Genomic DNA, 16693 nt, shown 5'->3' with positions numbered 1-16693 from the left:
TGGGGAGGCGGCGAACAATCTGAGGGTGAGAAAAAGGGACGTCTGAAGTATCCAAAAAACTCACTCCAAAGGTTTTTAAAAAGAAGAGAGCCCATCCACGCACACACGCAGTGCCTCTGGCCGACCAGCATTCGCTGGAGAGCTGCAGCTTCCATGTTTGCACCAGCTTTTAAAGTATTCCCCAAACCCCTTGGTTCCAGCAGGACAACGTCAATTCTGGCACATCTTCCTTAAATTCATGGCCAGAGAGCACAAATGCCGATGGAGTGGGCAGGCTGCAAAAGCTGTCTACCTTTCTGCCAAAGTGCAGGACAACAGGCCCTAAAAGGACCAGGCCTTTTTTTGACCAAACACTGGCTTAACCAGGTTCTGAACTGTACACTGGCAGAGGTAATACCATTTGCTTTGCTCCCTCCAGGGCATTTGGAGAGTTTGAAAACAGCTGAGAAGAACAGGGAGGAATGGGAACATCAGAGCATCAGCCAAGGGCCCCATGCTCCAGGGGCATTTTCCTCTTCTTTCAAGCTCTTTCTCCCTCAGAGCTGGTTGTCTTCCACGCTTCTTTGCTTCCCCACCATATGCAGTATTCCCTGCAAGTAAACCTTCTCCTCTGGAGGTACCCAGAAACCCAGGAATGATGCCAAGAGGAGAGCAGGGAAGCCCCCTTGCACTGGCCTCTCACCAAGGGATTATTAGCCACCAGGATTGTCAAAGGTTTTTCCCCTCTTTCCAGGCTGAGTGTCAATGGTTTTCCATTAACTGGGTTTTAATATCCCAATGCTTTTTACTGCATCAGAGCCTTGCAAAAGATACCATGGTAAAGGATATCTTTTGGAACATATTCCCAAGAAACACAAAGCTGACAGTTCCCATCTGCTTTATGAATTGGCCCTTCCAGCAAAGGAAAATCCACAGGCAAGGGAATATGGCTTCTGACTTAAGTGCAGTGTTTTATATAAAATTTAGGGGGGAGGAGGGTGATATCCCTCCCATGATATCTGTTAACATTGTCTCTAGGAAGGAAAAGGCAAGCAACACAATCATACAACAGCTTTGCCCCAGAGAGAGAAATATCCTGGAAAACATGCGTTGAATTAAAACCTGAAAGTCTAAGAAGAAAACAGAAAATTAGAAACCTGTGTCCATTGAAAAACAGACTAGAAACAAAACAGATCAACAACTCACAGAGCAAAACAGCATACAAATTTGGAACAATCAATATGAATAACAAGAAAACCAAAGCTGAGGATCAAAACCTAAAGCACACTTGCTAAGTCTGAAATAACCACATTTCTCCCTGAAATGCAAGGCCAAAGATGCTTCTTCGGGACAAATCATTGATGTTAATTACCTGCCCAGGTCTGGAGAGTGAAAGCAAAAACCTCAAATTCTTTCAAGGGAGATAGAGAGTGGAAAAGGACATCTTTTCTTCAATGGGCCAAAGCAAGGGCTTTTCTTCTCTCCTCCCCCCAGCAATTGTTTCATAACCATAAATACAGTGAAAACCAACTCCCAGCTCCCCAGCAAAACACTCAAGTTGCAGTACTGACTTCTCAGAATAAACTCACTTAAAAATTACACATTTGAAAATTGCAAGAAGCCTCCTGAAAACATGCAGCTAATGAAACCAAAGCTTTTGTTATGAACACTGTGTGTCTGAGCAGACCAGCCCTTCCTAGCCTGTAACAAGATTCCCAATTTCTCCGACAAGCACAAAACCACCTTCTGTGTCGCCTATTTTAGTCGCAGGAGCACCTCTCCTCCCTTGTCAGGTACCATCTCACAGCCCCGTGGAGTCTTGTTAACTTTCTACCTTTTGTGCTTCTCACTGTTCAAAGATTTCTAAAAACTGCACACCAGAAAGAATTGCAGAGAAACTTGTCAAGGCCGGTCGGTCTAAAGCTGGACCTATCAACCGTGATTTGCTTTAGGAACAAACACAAGCAATAGCCTCTTGCCCCTTTTCTCTGACTGTCAGCAAAGAAAGGGGAATCTCTGAAAACGATCTAAACCCCATTTTCCCAAGCACCAGTTAGCCCAAGAACCACTACATTGAACCTTCAATTTAATATCCCCAAAATTGCTATATTTTTCCTTGTTTCATATAAATCTGATTTGTCCAGATATATTTCAGGTTTTCACAAGTTGATTGAGGTATGGTTTAAAAGAAATATGATCCTCTGCCTTTTCAGAGGGACGGATATTTTTATACCGAGATATATTTCCCGCAGCACAGGTCCAAACACAATCATCACCTCGAAAGGGAAAGCAACGTGCCCTGGAGAGGGGGAGAGGACTGCACCTGGCTTCACAGCATCTGTGAGCAGCACCCTGAGAATAAAGGCGGGTTTGCCCCCCGGGACTTCCTCAGCCAGTGGCTGCGTGCCTCTGGCTGCAGGAGGAACGCCCTTAGCAAAGGGATTGCTGGTCACACCTCTTCCCGCTGTGCCTAACCCTGGAGGCTCTGCCTGCAGGCATCACTGATGCAGGCAAAGATTAAAAACATATACAGGTAGGGACACAAAAAGAAAGGGGGGAAAAAAGGATGAAAAGGAGGGGGCGGGGTGGGGGGAAGAGAGAAGTGAGTATATGGGGGGAAAAAAGGCTTAGGACACCTGGAGACTGGCCGTGCCTTAGTGGGTGCCCCATCCATGCAGCTGAAGGGCAGCAGTTCTCACATCACCCTGCCAAGTGCCTGCTGGAAAAGCAGGCAGTGTGGAGAGGAATCCTATTAGGGAATAGGATGACGCCAAGCCGTTCCTTCCTCTCCATATTTAATGTGCCCTCACCACTGCAGTGGCCTTTCAGGGAGCCGGTGCACCGCGCCTCGATGGAGAGCCCAGCCTCGGCTGCTCCCGCGGGTCCGGCAGGCCCATCCTGAAAGGCACACGAGCGAGCCGGAGCCAGGTGCGGGGGAAAACCTCCCTGGCATGTGCCCGATCCACATCACTTCACGGTTTACAGGAAAGGCAGAGCTCAGCACCAGAAAGGTGCAGCCCTGAGCTCATCACTGAGGAGGAGCTGGGGGGCACCGCGGTCCCTCACCAGGGTCTGAGCGGTGGGGATCCCACAAGGAGCCGCTCACGCTGCTTTAACCATCCCATTAAACAAAGCACAAATGGAGTTAACGTGGCCTTTTGTAATGTACTTGTCACCGGTCCCATCCCTCTTTAGGCTGCTGGAGCTGGCGACAGCTCGATTTACCACTTGAAGAGAGCTCTTGGGAAGTCATCTGCCAGGATAACTGTGGGAGAACGGTATTTCAAAGGGACAGATGCAAAATCACTCCTTTTTCCTCAACATTCCTGCCGTGAATAACTTGGAAAGAGCCACTTCAGTTGGACAGGGCAAGCTCCATGTCTCCTGCTGCCTCAGGGGTGATTCAGAGGAGCACAGGCTCCAGGTTAAAGATCTTGGTAAGCCATCTGCCTGATCCTGCTGATTATTCAGTTTGGCCCTAAGACAGAGATTTTTGGGACCTTCAAACGTGCCGGGTAATATATGCCTACTTATTTTTGGGGGATTTTTTTTTTTCAAATTAGGGTCTCCTGTCCTAAATCCTCGGGTCATTTTAATCTGTCAGACTTGATTTATCCCTCGTTTTGGTGGGGGAGGCTGGCACTAAGCAGCAACTCTTAATCTATCCATCAGTTGCCAGGCAAAGTCTGGAGCAGGCAGAGAGAAGCAACACAGTAAATTCAGAGCAAGGCTGAAGAAGGCATCTGAGAAACTTTCAGAGGCTGCACAGGGCTGGCTGCCAGCATGAGTGCGGCTCTGAGCTGAAGTGGATGGGCTCTGTTTTCTCACCTGAAAAGATTTCTTTGGAGCAATGTGCAAGTGGTAATGAAGGTAAAAGAAACAAAACTGTGGTTTGGAAGTGCAATCACAGATGTAACAAAGAACAAAGCACAGTGGTTTTGAACAATCCTCCTTAAGGAACATAGCTACTCCCTGTGGAAAACCATGAAAATGGCCCCACAGGAACTAGAAAAGGCAGAAGATTGGGGAAATACTAACTACAGATATGGGAGTTTATATGAACGACCAAGACAATATTGTAGGGATAGAGAGAGTGCATCCCTGTCAAGGAAGTTGCAGGAAATCTCTCTGCAAAGATAGTTGGCTAAATTGAGCAGAAGCCAATGCAGACATGTGATCTTATAAGGCTCCTCCTGCCCTATGAACAGAAAAAGCCAGAACATTTTGCATATATAACCACTGCCTAGGCAAAAGGTGTGAGGCTTTTGGTTGTAGTTCAAAACCATGTTGCTGAGAACAAAATTACAAAAGCATCCACTTACACAAAGGGATGAAATTATTTAATTGCTGATACACTTCTGCTAGAAGTCAGACAACAAACGAGAGGAATTAGGATGGCTGATTTATGAGCATAAATATTACTTGGTTAATGTAACTAGGAAAACTCACACGGTCAGGATGTGCATAAGCCAGCTCAGTGGGCTCAGGTGTGCACAAAGGAAAGGATGCAGTCCTCCATCTCAAAACCTCTGCAAGTCTGTGCAAATAAAGATTTCACTGTGTAAAAGATTTCAGCTGAAAATAGCTGGTGGATCTGTGTTCTTACAAACACACTGCAAGGAGTGAGCTACTTGGTGCCTGTTACACCCTACCAAAACAGTGTAAAAAACACGATGACCAGCTTCTTTAAAGACTTATTTATCATGTGTTGGTAAAAAAAGCTGTGTTAACATATGGGACTTCAATCTGAATGGCATATGCTGGTGTTCTCAGGCTACCAGCACTAAAAAGTCCTCAGAATTTCAAAAATTACAGGCAGCCAATTTCTTAACTCAACCCAGCTTGGGGTAGACTGCCTAATGACAGATCCAGAGGAACTGATCCCAGATGTTAAAAATTAATGGTTACTCAAATGACAGCGACCATGACTCGACCATATTTGTTGTCAACATCTAGACTCGACTCCAGAGCGCTGTGTGTGTTTATGGGCACTCCAGCGTGTACACTCACATATCTACTGTTGGACAAAAACTGTTCTCACAATGCTGAAATAATTATGAGCAATATCAGCTACAGAGAGGCCTTTTCATGGTAATCAGGAAAGTGTTAAGAATACATTTGTAGATTTCAAAGGCCACAATTTCACAACCAAGAGACAAACTGACAGTATTTTTAAAATTCTCTCAGTTTAAAAGTAGACATAGAATGAAAACACATTTGTTTCAACCAAAGCACTAATGATATAAAGGAATACTGATAATAACAATTATAAACCAAAAGCTAATAACTCTAGGAATTTGACAAAGGGAGCCAGAAAGGGGGAAAAAAGGGAAATCAACGAGGAAAGGATATCTGGGACTTTTAAAAGCATATTGAGAACAAAAATGTTGTCAGCTGTTACTGAAGAAAAATAGACTAAATGTAATAATAATGAGGAAAACATAAGAATTCAATGAATACCTGTCTTCCATATTTGGGAAATAGATTTTATATGCATATTGTCTCAAAACAATGAATCACACTCAATCTCAGCAATGAGTGAAAGGACTTTAAAACAGCAGCTAGAAAAGGAAGAGATTTTGAAGTCAGTCAGTTGGAAAATGTGCAAAGAACAGGCATGGAAGCTCTCCACCCCACAGGGACACGGTGGGATTTACAATACTCCAGAAGCCCAAAGCAAAGTAACATTTCTCCAAAATTTAAAACAAACAGATGGGGTCCTGTGAGGACTGTCATTCTCATCTTGGGTAAGGTAATGGGCAGTTAATCCAAAAATTATATATTATAATGCAAAAGGAGCAAATACAAATACCTTCCAGTTGTGTAGGTTTACAAGAAATAAATTTTAATTGGGATTTTTTTTTTTACTTAGAGCCCAGATCAGCTTGATAAGGGTGATAATGTTGGTATGCTGCACTTAGATTTTTTGCAAAGCATGCAATCAGATTCTCCACACTGTTTTGACTCTGTAGGTAGAATGATATAATCTAAACAAGGCACAAATTAAAATGGATTAAAACTGGCACCTTAGATTGAAAAATGTAGCTGTGAATAGAAGTCTGAAAATTGAATAGGAATAGTTTTAACTGGACCAGCAGCACCAGTCCTCAGTCTCATGCTATTTAGCATATTAAATCAATGATTGAAAAAACCCTGGAATAAAATCATTATTAATAAAGTCTGCAGGTGACAGGGAGACTGCAGGAGAGCTCGATCAAAGAGCACACAAAGCGCTCTGAATCACTTGGCAAACTGTAAACTGAACAATATCCACCCCCAATAAAACACCTTCATCCAGCCAGGAACCAAGAGGGGACCCCACCACCTCTACCCCAAAGCATGCCAAAATTGTCTTTATATCAGCTTATCACAAAATCTCCATTCACATTCCCAGCCACAAAGCCCAGTGCAGTCTCAGGCACAGGGAGAGGAGTTTCAGAAGAATAGAGACGTTATCCTGCCTGTGCCTTTGGCAAAGGTGCAACTGCTACAGGAATACAGAGACAGCCCCGGAGGCAAAAGTTCAAGCAGGAAATTGGTTAATTGTGAAGGATTCAAAGAGGAACAAGAATGGGGAAAGCACTAGAAAACATGCCTTATCATGAACAACTCACAGCCCTCTGTCCCTTCAGCTTATCAAAGGAAAGGTGGCAGAGGGCCTCGATCACAGTTTATGGTGGCACAGGTCACAAAAAATAAATACAATGGGACACTTCCTTCTGAGAGACAAAGTTGTCAGAAGACCCAGTGCTGGAAGCTGAAGCCAGAGAAAGCACAACTTGGGTGGAGAGCTAATTTATCATTGAAACTATTTACTGAAGGGATTGTGGTGCGTTTTACAGCACAGGAAAACTCAAGTACTGCAATTGGTTTGCATTTTAAAAGATACAAAGTACTCAAAATTGGATAAATGCACTCAAAGGCTTCTGACATGTTTCTCTCCCTTTTCCATGGGTGATGATTCATATCTCCTAACTTTTTTTCTGGAGCCTTCCCCATGATTCACACATAGTATCTGCCAGAATATTTAGCTCCTCCTTCTCTATTTTCCTTACCACCTTCTCACCTAAAAGCTGCAAAACATATTTATTTGGTTGCTGCCATGTAGACTACCATGTATTTCACATGCCTGCAGCACTAATGTTCAGAGACAGATTTCACTTATTTCTGTTCGTCAGAATAAATGGTGAGAAATGGCTAATTTGCTACATCACAACATTTTAGGAGGTGAGGATGATGGAAAAAAAATCTACCAGCTGTCTGGAAAGTTAGGGTATAAATCCAGTCTTCTAATTATTAAAGGGGCGTGTTTTAACACCAATGCTTAAATTCAAGCATGTGGATATATTTTAGGAAGATCCAGGAGTACAGAATTGGGCAGGGCAAGGCAGAGTTACCTCTCTTAATTACAACAAGCCATAATTTCCCAATCCAAATTTTTTTCAAAAGAAACAGCTAATACCTATTTTGCATGCATGTAACAAAACAGTCTTTTGCAGCTATCTTCCGGAAAACAGAAAAAAATCCTTTTTCCCCTTTTCCCCACGTTCCGTTGATATCTTGTGCCAGACTCAAACTGACAGAATTTGTCAGCTACCAACTGGAGATGCTACCAGTTTCCAAATCAGGCATTACGTGGGCCAACCAGTGGTCTGAAACCTACTGTAAACAGCCCCCAAGCGAGGAGCCAATATGGTAATTTGGGGAAGTGATTTAATGTATTGGCTTCCAGTAGCAAGTCAGACCCCAGGCAAGGAAACACACTTAGAGGGAATTCAGCGTGACACCGAAATCGGGATGGTCGAGAGCAGTTTCCTCTCTGGGGAAGGAAAACCAGCAGCACAGAATGTCACTTCAAGCTTGAACAAGCTTCTACCAGCAGAACTTGTCAGGACACTGTCAGGCAGGAGCTGACAGCCATAAATCAGTGCAGCTCCAAAAGGACTGCCGAGCACACGGGCTTTATAGGGAGAGGGTCTCCCAGTGACAACAGCCACCTAACGCTCCCTTACCCTAATAACTGCATAATGAAAATAAATCTGAGCAAGTGCTCAGGAATGCCCTTTTCTCCCGTGCTGTTACACTGCAGCTGGAGTAATGCCAGGTTGGGGTTTTGTTGTTGCTGTTGTTGTTGTTGTTCTAAAAAGGTTTTGCTCTGCAACCAATTTTGTTTTGTTAAAACAAACAGAGAGGCACTTGCTATTGATCTCCCTATTAAATAGTCCTGGTAAACATTTTGACTAGCTCTGCAAACTTAATACAGATGTTGGTTTTGCGCAGATCACTCCCGACAGCTGATACAAGGAGCTAATGCGTGTCTGTGGCAGGGAAGGCAGCAGTGCTGGGGGAGAGGGAGCTGCAAAAATAAGCAGCTTTCTGGCAGGTAAGTGCTGTGCAAATACAATACCTGTGCTCAGGTGTGTGTGGATGCCTTGTGTGAGGGAAGGGGGAGATTTCTAATCTGGAAATCGGAATTAAGCAGAAGAAAAGCCCCCCCAGCAGGCATCCACCTACATCTGCCCAGGTGAAAGGTGCTCTGTACACTGGACTGAATCTGGCAGGGCTCTGCCCAGCAGAAATTCAATTTCTGGAGGTGACAGAAGTGGGGAATCTGCAGGTTCCACACCCTGGCAACAAAAGAGGCTAAACCTGATTCACAAGATAAAATAAAAGAACATAAGAAATAAAAAAGGGCTCCTCTGTTTCCTCCCAAAGGTCATGCACACCTGGGTCTCTGTGGCAAGCCAGCACCTCTCCAAGGTCCCTACATCCAGCCAAAGTCACCTCTTACTTGGGAAATGCTGTTGGAGCTGAACTGATCAGGTGAAATAAGCGAAACTTGCTGCTTTGGTTTGGAATGTTCCACTCCTCAGCACATCACCTGCAGCCAGGGCTGCCCAAAGGAGCCCCCTTATTTCACCCCCAGAACTTTACTGCACTTTGGGGTAGGCCATGGCACCAGCCCTAAGGGTCACTGCTCCCAGGATCTGCTCTTTTCCCACATGGCACATCGGATAACTGAGATGGACAATCTGCCATCCACAAAGTCACCTCTGGTTGTATCAGATGTGGGTGTCCAGGTGTCAGCCATGCTGTGAGGAGAAGCTGGAATTGTCCTGTTCTGGGCACGATGGGCTCCTTCCAATTCCAAGGCTGCACTGCCGGGCACAGCCAGATCCCTCATCAAGCCGGGAACACCACAGGGGAACAGGGCAAAATGGCGCCTGGCAGTGAGGGGAAAGGCCTGAGGGGAAAAATGTGAGGGGAAAGGTGTGAGGGAAAAGCACAAGGGGGGAAAAGTGCAAAGGGAAAAAGCACGAGGGGGAAAAGAAGATGGGGAAAAATTGCATAGGGAAAAGTGTGAGGGTGAACAGTGCAAGGGGTAGAAAGCATGAGGAGGAAAGCACGAGCGGGAAAAAATGTGAGGGGGTGCAAAATGCAAGCAGGGGAAAAGTGTGAGGGGGAAAATTTGTAAGGGAAAAGTATGAGCAGGAAAAGCATGAGAGGAAAAAGCAGGAGAACAAAAAGCATGAGGTAGAAAACGTGAGGGGGAAAGTGTGAGCAGGGAAAAAAGTGCAAGGGAGAAAAAGTGAGAGGGGAGAAGCGTGAGGGGAGACGCGTGATGAGGAAAAACTGCAAGGGAAAAATATGAGGGCAAAAAGTGCGGGAAAAAGCATGAGGGAGAAAAGGTGAGAACAGGAAAAAGTGCAAACGGGAAAGTAAGAGGGGAAAGTGTGAGCAGGAAAAAGTGTGAGGGAGAAAAAGTGTGAGGGAGAAAAATTGAGAGCGGGAAAAAGTGCAAGTGGGGAAAAAGTGCAAGCGGGAAAGTATGAGGGGGAAAGTGTGAATGGGAAAAAGTGTGAGGGGAGAAGGGCAAGTGGGAAAAAGCATGAGTGAGAAAAAGTGAGAGCAGGAAAATGTGCAAGCAGGAAAGTATGAGGGAAAAACCGTGAGCGGGAAAAAGCGTGAGGGAGAAAAAGTGAGAGCGGGAAAAAGCGTGAGCGGGAAATTGTGAGGGGAAAAGTGTGGGCAGGAAAAAGCATGAGGGGGAAAGTGCAAGTTGGAAAGAGAGGGGGAAAGAGTGCAAAGGGGGGAAAGGTGAGAGGGGGAAAGAGTGTGGGGAAAAAAAAATAAAGGGAAAAGTGTGACAGGAAAATGTGGAAAGGGGAAAAGCGTGAGGGGGGGAAAAGTGCGAGTGCTTCCATGAGCTCCATCTCATAGAGGCAAGACAAGACCACTGGTTTGCCCAAGATCCTCTCACCTCTGAAAGGATCAACATCTCCAGGATCTGGATACTGCCTGCCAGTGTACTTAGACCAGGATTTTGGAAAGCAAAGTTCAATCTGCTGTTCCTCTTAGGCTAGGGTTCAGCACCTTTCCCAAAGAAACCTGGCGCTGGTCTCTTTGAGCTGATCAGATCACCAGCAACCAGCCCTAAGAAGTTTAAATGAGGAATAACAAATAGGAAGTGATGGAAACTAATAATTTGAAAAGTCACTTTCCAGGTGCACATTCTTGCTGAGAGTCATAAAATTTTCTGAACATACAAATATTTGCACAAATAACCAAAGATTATCTCAAATAGCAGAGTGGTTAAAATAGCTTTGCAAAGAAGCAAAGAGCAAAGCCCCACTCATTCATGAATATATTTATGCATTTGTTTATTACTATGCAGCCAGCTTTAAACCCTTCCCAGCAGGGGAGAGACTCTATACCTTATGCCTATGGGCTTCATAATGCTTCCAGTGGGGATGGAAAAACTTCAAAAAAAGTTTGGCATTCAGATCCAGTTTCTCTGCTTATCTGCTGCTAATCCAAACTCTCCCAACATATCAAAAACGTTGAACCGGGTAGGAAACCACATGAGAACAGGTTTTCCTACAGGATTTCTGGCATTTCTACATTAGATTCCAGATGGAAACACCCATGAGAACAGCTTCTATCCTGGTATTTTTGGCACACTCAGTTCCAATTCTATCCGGAAACCTGAATTGGGAAGAGAAAGAAAAAAAAAAGAAAAAAACCTCCGCACAAACCAAAAAGCATCAAACGCTTGTCTCAGTATTTCAGAACCTGAAGAAAAGTATATCTTTTGAGGTGGATTTTAATTTTAGGAATGAGGAGACAATGTTTTTGGTTTTATCTTCAGTGGTTTGTCTTTCCTAACTCCCAGTTTCACACATCCCCAAAAAGAGATACCAGAGTGCTCAGCTACCAAAACTAGAAATGACCATCCATCTGAAAATAAGCACACATGCTACCCCCAAAAAGATTTGGGCTTCAGACAAATGACTTTGCTCCTTTCTATGCACAAGTGAGTATCAGATACCTAAAAATAAAGGCATTCATCAGAACTTCAGAAAAAAAAAAAGATTTCAAAGGGGTTGTTATCCATGACTACAGCCAAAGTCAGGCTCTTTGCCAGTCAAAAATGAATGAATTTAATGTGGTAAATGAATTCACCACATTTCCTGCAGTCCATTCTTTGCTCATTTACCCAGCTTTGCCACTCCCTCTAGATTGGCAGATGCTTCCACAGGTAATAACTTCAGCACTAATGACTTTGAGCAGAACCTTTCCAAAGTTATATTCAGCCCTGCTCATTGATTTCTGTTACATGGGGTTATTTAATACCAGCCTTTTTCTGATTTTTTTACTGCCATTGAAAGCATCTGCATTTTGTTCTCAATACTGTCTGATGCTTTCTCTCTGACCTTCCAGCCCTACCTCTTCCTTCATGACTTTCTGCTGCCCACACTGGTGGGAAACAGAAAGAATGGTCAAGACTGTGACATCAGTGAGTTTGTTAGCAGTTCACCTCAATACCTTAACCCTGTTGAGGTTTAAAGATGAACACTACATACATCTATAGCAAATGACTCAAAAAACCCCAAAAAGTAGAAACAAACAAAAAAAAAAATCCCTGCTGCTTTGGTCAAATAACCCATTTCAAGCTGTGCCTACCAGTCTTAAAACCCCCAAATGATCCACAATCTCTTTTCCCAAAGCCCTCTAGATACATGTTCATGTACTGCTGAATTCTGCCACCTCCATACCCTACTCATGCTATTGAAGATGGGATTTTTTTCAGTAAGGAGCAAGGACACAGCACCAGGCCTTCCCTTCATGCTCCCCAGCCACTGGCTGCTGTGTGCTGGCAATGGTACCTTTGACCCCCTTGAAGTGCGGAGGATATACTTGTGTTTACACTTTAAATTTGTGTTTTTCCTCCCCTGAAGTAATGCTGCCGCATCTACTCACATGTACATCAGTTCCCTCTACTGGCAGCATTAATTAAGCTATTCCTTTAATTCACCAGGTAGGCCGAGGGTTTGGAAAGGAAGACGTGCTCCACTGGGTGGGAATGTGTGGGGCTGGGTGTTATTCTCTCACTTGTTACAGCAGAAACTTAAATTCACTGGTTCTTTCCAGTGGAGTAGCTCTCCTCCCCAGTTTTTAAAACTTGCTTTCCATGCTATAATCCAGGGCAGCTACTTAATGCTATCTTAGCATATTTCAGTCCTCAGCTGTGGCAGTAAGTGGGAAACTGAGGAGCAATGACTCCTGGAGCAGCTCAGGCAAACATAAGGCTCATCAATCCTTGAGCTCTCCATGTTGTGGCTGGGGTGAGCATCAAGCCTCTCCTCAGCCAAGGCAGCCCCTCCTTAGGGACCAGGGGGTCCATGAGGCTCCTTTTACTCCTTCACGTTCCCAGAGGCTACTCTAAAGCAATGCTGGTTCAAAACATGCTTGAAATCACTTGGCCGTTCTTCTACCTTTTCATTTTATTTTTTTTTTCTCTATTTAAAAGTAGATTGATTTTGTCCTGCCACAGGTAATGTTTTCCTCCTGGGGTATCAGGCCAGAGGAAGAAGTCATTCACTCTATTTGGGTGCTTGAGGAAACACAGAATGAAAGAGAATCACTTGTCATTTAAAAATCAAAACAAAAACCCGACAAGAACATCTGCCCTAAAGAGAACAAGATACAAGATTTCCCCTTTGGACCCAAGCTGTCAGTATTTAGCAAAACCAGGAAAAAGCCTTTCCATTTTCTAAGCAAATGGGGAGTATTTCATAGCTCTCCACTCTTATTCCAGAAGTTTCCATAGGTATGTTTTTGTTAAAAATTTGTGGCTTAAAACCTCTATTTACAACCAAACCAAATAAACCTGCATGGGTATAGCAACCAGTAAGGCCATCCCTGGAAACTGAGCTTGTCTAGTGTAATTAGAGGAAAGACCACATAGAATTTGGTAGGAAAAATAACAACAGCCTCCATACCCCTGAATTTGCATATGCAAATGTAAGGGCATAAAGTTATAGACCTCTTCAGCACCACAGTTTAAATATGCTTCTCACTCCTACCTAGCATTGCTGAGGTGTTCCCAATGCACACAGTTTCTTTCTTGGAATTTTCAAAATGTGTCCTTATTGTGAATTTTCTTTCATTTCTTTTTTTTTTTTTTTTTTTAAATCTAGATTGTATTTCTAAAAGGGATTGTACAAAAAGGTTGTGTTCTGATTAAATACATTACACGACCTAGAGTCATATTTAGAGGAGAAAAAAAGCATTCTTGCTCACGTTGCCGCACGAGTTCCTGTTTGGGGAATAAAATTGTTTATTTCTGATTCTTTCAGGAGCTTTTGCAGACTGATCAAGTGTCAAGACATGGTAGTTGACTCAAAGGTAACATAGATATTGCCTCATAATATCTTTAGGACCTGAATCAAATCTTGAGAGATTTTGAAACTATGGGAGGATAATGAAAATACATTTCTTTCTTTGTATTATCCTTCATAATGGGAAGCTTTACATTTCTTTTCTAGCAACTATGATGTACACTGTACTATCAAGGCATTTTTAGGGACCATTTACCTGAATACAATTTATGTGGAAGGTGTCTGAGAGCCAACCTGGATTTATGCTTCCTGGTCCTTGTAATAATAGATTTCCTTTTTTTTTGTTCTTTTTTTTTTCCCATCAAAATAAATGTCAGAAAGTTCTTTGATTGTTCAATAAGGGAGAAAACCATCCTTTTTCAAATGAAAGAAACGGTTATGTGCAAGGTTTTGGTGATGCTGGAAGCTCTGTGGAGCCCTCCAGCCCCAGGAACAATGCACACAAGGACACATTTTCCTCCATGGTTTGTCCCAGCACTTGCTCCTGCAGTAGGGCTCAAACCCTTCCTGGGATTTGGGTCCCCCACCGTGTTGGCCACTGATCTGGGGGAGCTCCTTGAGGCAACAGAGCAGTCTTTGCAAGACAAAGACTTCCACAAAAGCAGACTTTGGGAGGAAAATCCTTGCTTTAAAAATACTGGTTTGGAGCTGCTCACCTAAATCATTCTTTCCCCTGGCATTTCTCTGGAAATCCTAATGCAGCCCAGCTCTTCAGGAGTGCCGTGTTGGGGTTTTTGTGCACACACCCAGGCCCATCTGGATTCCCATACAGGCCAGGTATGTGGTATAAATAGCCCAAATTCAGCCTATCCCGGGGCATTATTAAATTCTCTCCCCTATTCATGCACACAGGTACACACATACACACATAAAATTCTGAAAAATTCTCCTAAGAAAAAAAAATATTTTAAGAGAATTGACTTCCCAAACTATGCTATCAATTCCAGCTTTCTTTTCATGGGGACTGAGGTGGTGCCTAACACGTGTCTACCCGAGGCAATGTCTTTTTGATATCATGCAGTGGAAATGGCAGAATCTGGCTCTTTAGTGACCATGACATCCAAAAATTGGATGCAGGAGTTCACCTCTCTCTCACAGGTTAAATGAATATTCTGAGAGTATCGATTGTTCAGTTCTTCCAGTGGAAGATGAATGTGATCGGCATCAATAATCAGAAAAAATATCATCTACATACCTCACATATGCAGATGGTGGCTGTTCAATACCAGTCGGCAGTGCAGCTTCCTGGTGTGACAGGAAAATATCTGCAGCAATTGAGGATTAACAGAGGCCATTGCTACATCAGTGTTTTGTTTGTAATAGCTCCCATTCTATCAGAAATAACTGGTTGCACATTTCTGTGTCTGACATTAAAATTCACCATTGAAATCTCGCTTGGTAATAATAAAGCCCCTGCAAGAGTCTCTACAAACACACTAGACTCCAAATTAAAGAGCAAGTGTATTGTTAGGGTGTGCATGGATCTTTTTTGAATTAGTGCTAGGTGAACAATAAATAAAATTCCAGGAGAAGTTCCCCAAGCTGATAAGCATTCAAGGTATTATCTTTGCTCTGTACTGTATGTGCTTCTGGGTGAAAAAATTCTAATTGCACTTCCATTCAAAAATCAACCGTGGGAATAAGGAATCATGCTCATTTTATGCACAGCAGCCCGAAGGCCTTATCCTTAAAACAAATTACAGCGCCTCCTATGCAACTCACACTCTGAAGCTAATTCTAACCCTAAAGCAAAACTCCAAAATTAAACTTTAATCTGTGATCTAAACAATTTTGTGTTTGTGATCAATCTTGGTGGAGTGGATTTTAATATATATGAGTGTGTGTGCGTGGGCGTGTGCGTGTGTGTATATAAAAATATAAAACACTCAGATAATTGTTATCGCGGATGAAGACCGAACATTAAATACTCTGCTCAGTAAGACTGAGATAAAATACACACAGTGAAGGGAGGGAATAAAGCTGTTAAGCACACACTCCTATGTGTAACAGAGTCCTGGACTTGCAACCAGCAAAAGCTTAAATTCCACCACATGTATCATATTTACTACGTTCTGCCAAAGAAATAGGTGGGCTGCCATGCCATTAGAGCAATTACTCTCGCCCTCTCAGATATGTAGAAATTAGATTCTGCTCCTGGAAGTCATACACTGGGGGAAGTGAAGAGCAAGTGAGGGGAAGTACAAGGAGGAGAGGCAGAGAGGCATCAATTCCTCCCGGAGAGGAGGAAAGGCTTTGGGCCAGCAAGAGTTAAAGGAATTGGAAGTGTATGGTCTGTTTCTCCCCAACTTGGTGCAGTGACTCTGCATCCTGCAGGAACCTGTTCAGATGCTCTGATAAGTCAGACAGAATTCATGGGAGATTACCACACAGCTCCTGCCAAGCTGTGCTGCAGCGCGGGTAATAGATATGCTCCAGTACTAAATCCTAAAAGGCCCTGCTACATCTGTCAAGCATGCCCTGGAAAAGCACCCTCAGTTCAGATGTTATCACTGCTCTGCCTGCATCAGAAGATTTAGTGTCCACCCTGGAGGTTGCTTTTGCCGCACAGTTTTCAGGGGCAAAACAACAAGGAAGAAAGATGAGAGGGAAAAGGCAAATTATTCTTGCTTAAAGCAAAAGGAATAAAGTGATGTGCTTGCAGACTAGTTCAGCTTCTCACCCTGCATCTAGAAGGTCCCAAATCCCACATTAAGATGGTGCTGATGTTCTAAGCTGATTAGCTGGGACGTGTTCGGCTCCCTGGACTGTGACACCATGAAGATGATCCTCTGTAGAGAGACTCTTTCCCAAGGAAAGCCGAACAACAAACCCAGCGGGGGCCACTGGTGCTGGAGAGAAGATGCCTGCCTTTGATAATTAACTTTAAAACCGGTTCTAGAAAAGCTGCTCTGGCATAAAATGAACTTTGCAGAGCACTGTTTATGAAACAACTGCTGCTCTTCCCATTAATCACGTGAGCAGGGATTTGGTCAAAAATGGTTTCAATGTTACTTATCATTCTACACCAAACA

The sequence above is a fragment of the Molothrus aeneus genome, chromosome 3 (genome assembly GCF_037042795.1).
Source record: "Molothrus aeneus isolate 106 chromosome 3, BPBGC_Maene_1.0, whole genome shotgun sequence".
In the NCBI taxonomy this organism is placed as follows: Eukaryota; Metazoa; Chordata; class Aves; order Passeriformes; family Icteridae; genus Molothrus; species Molothrus aeneus.
The sequence above is the reverse complement of the archived record's forward strand: the minus strand, read 5'-3'. Positions refer to the sequence as shown.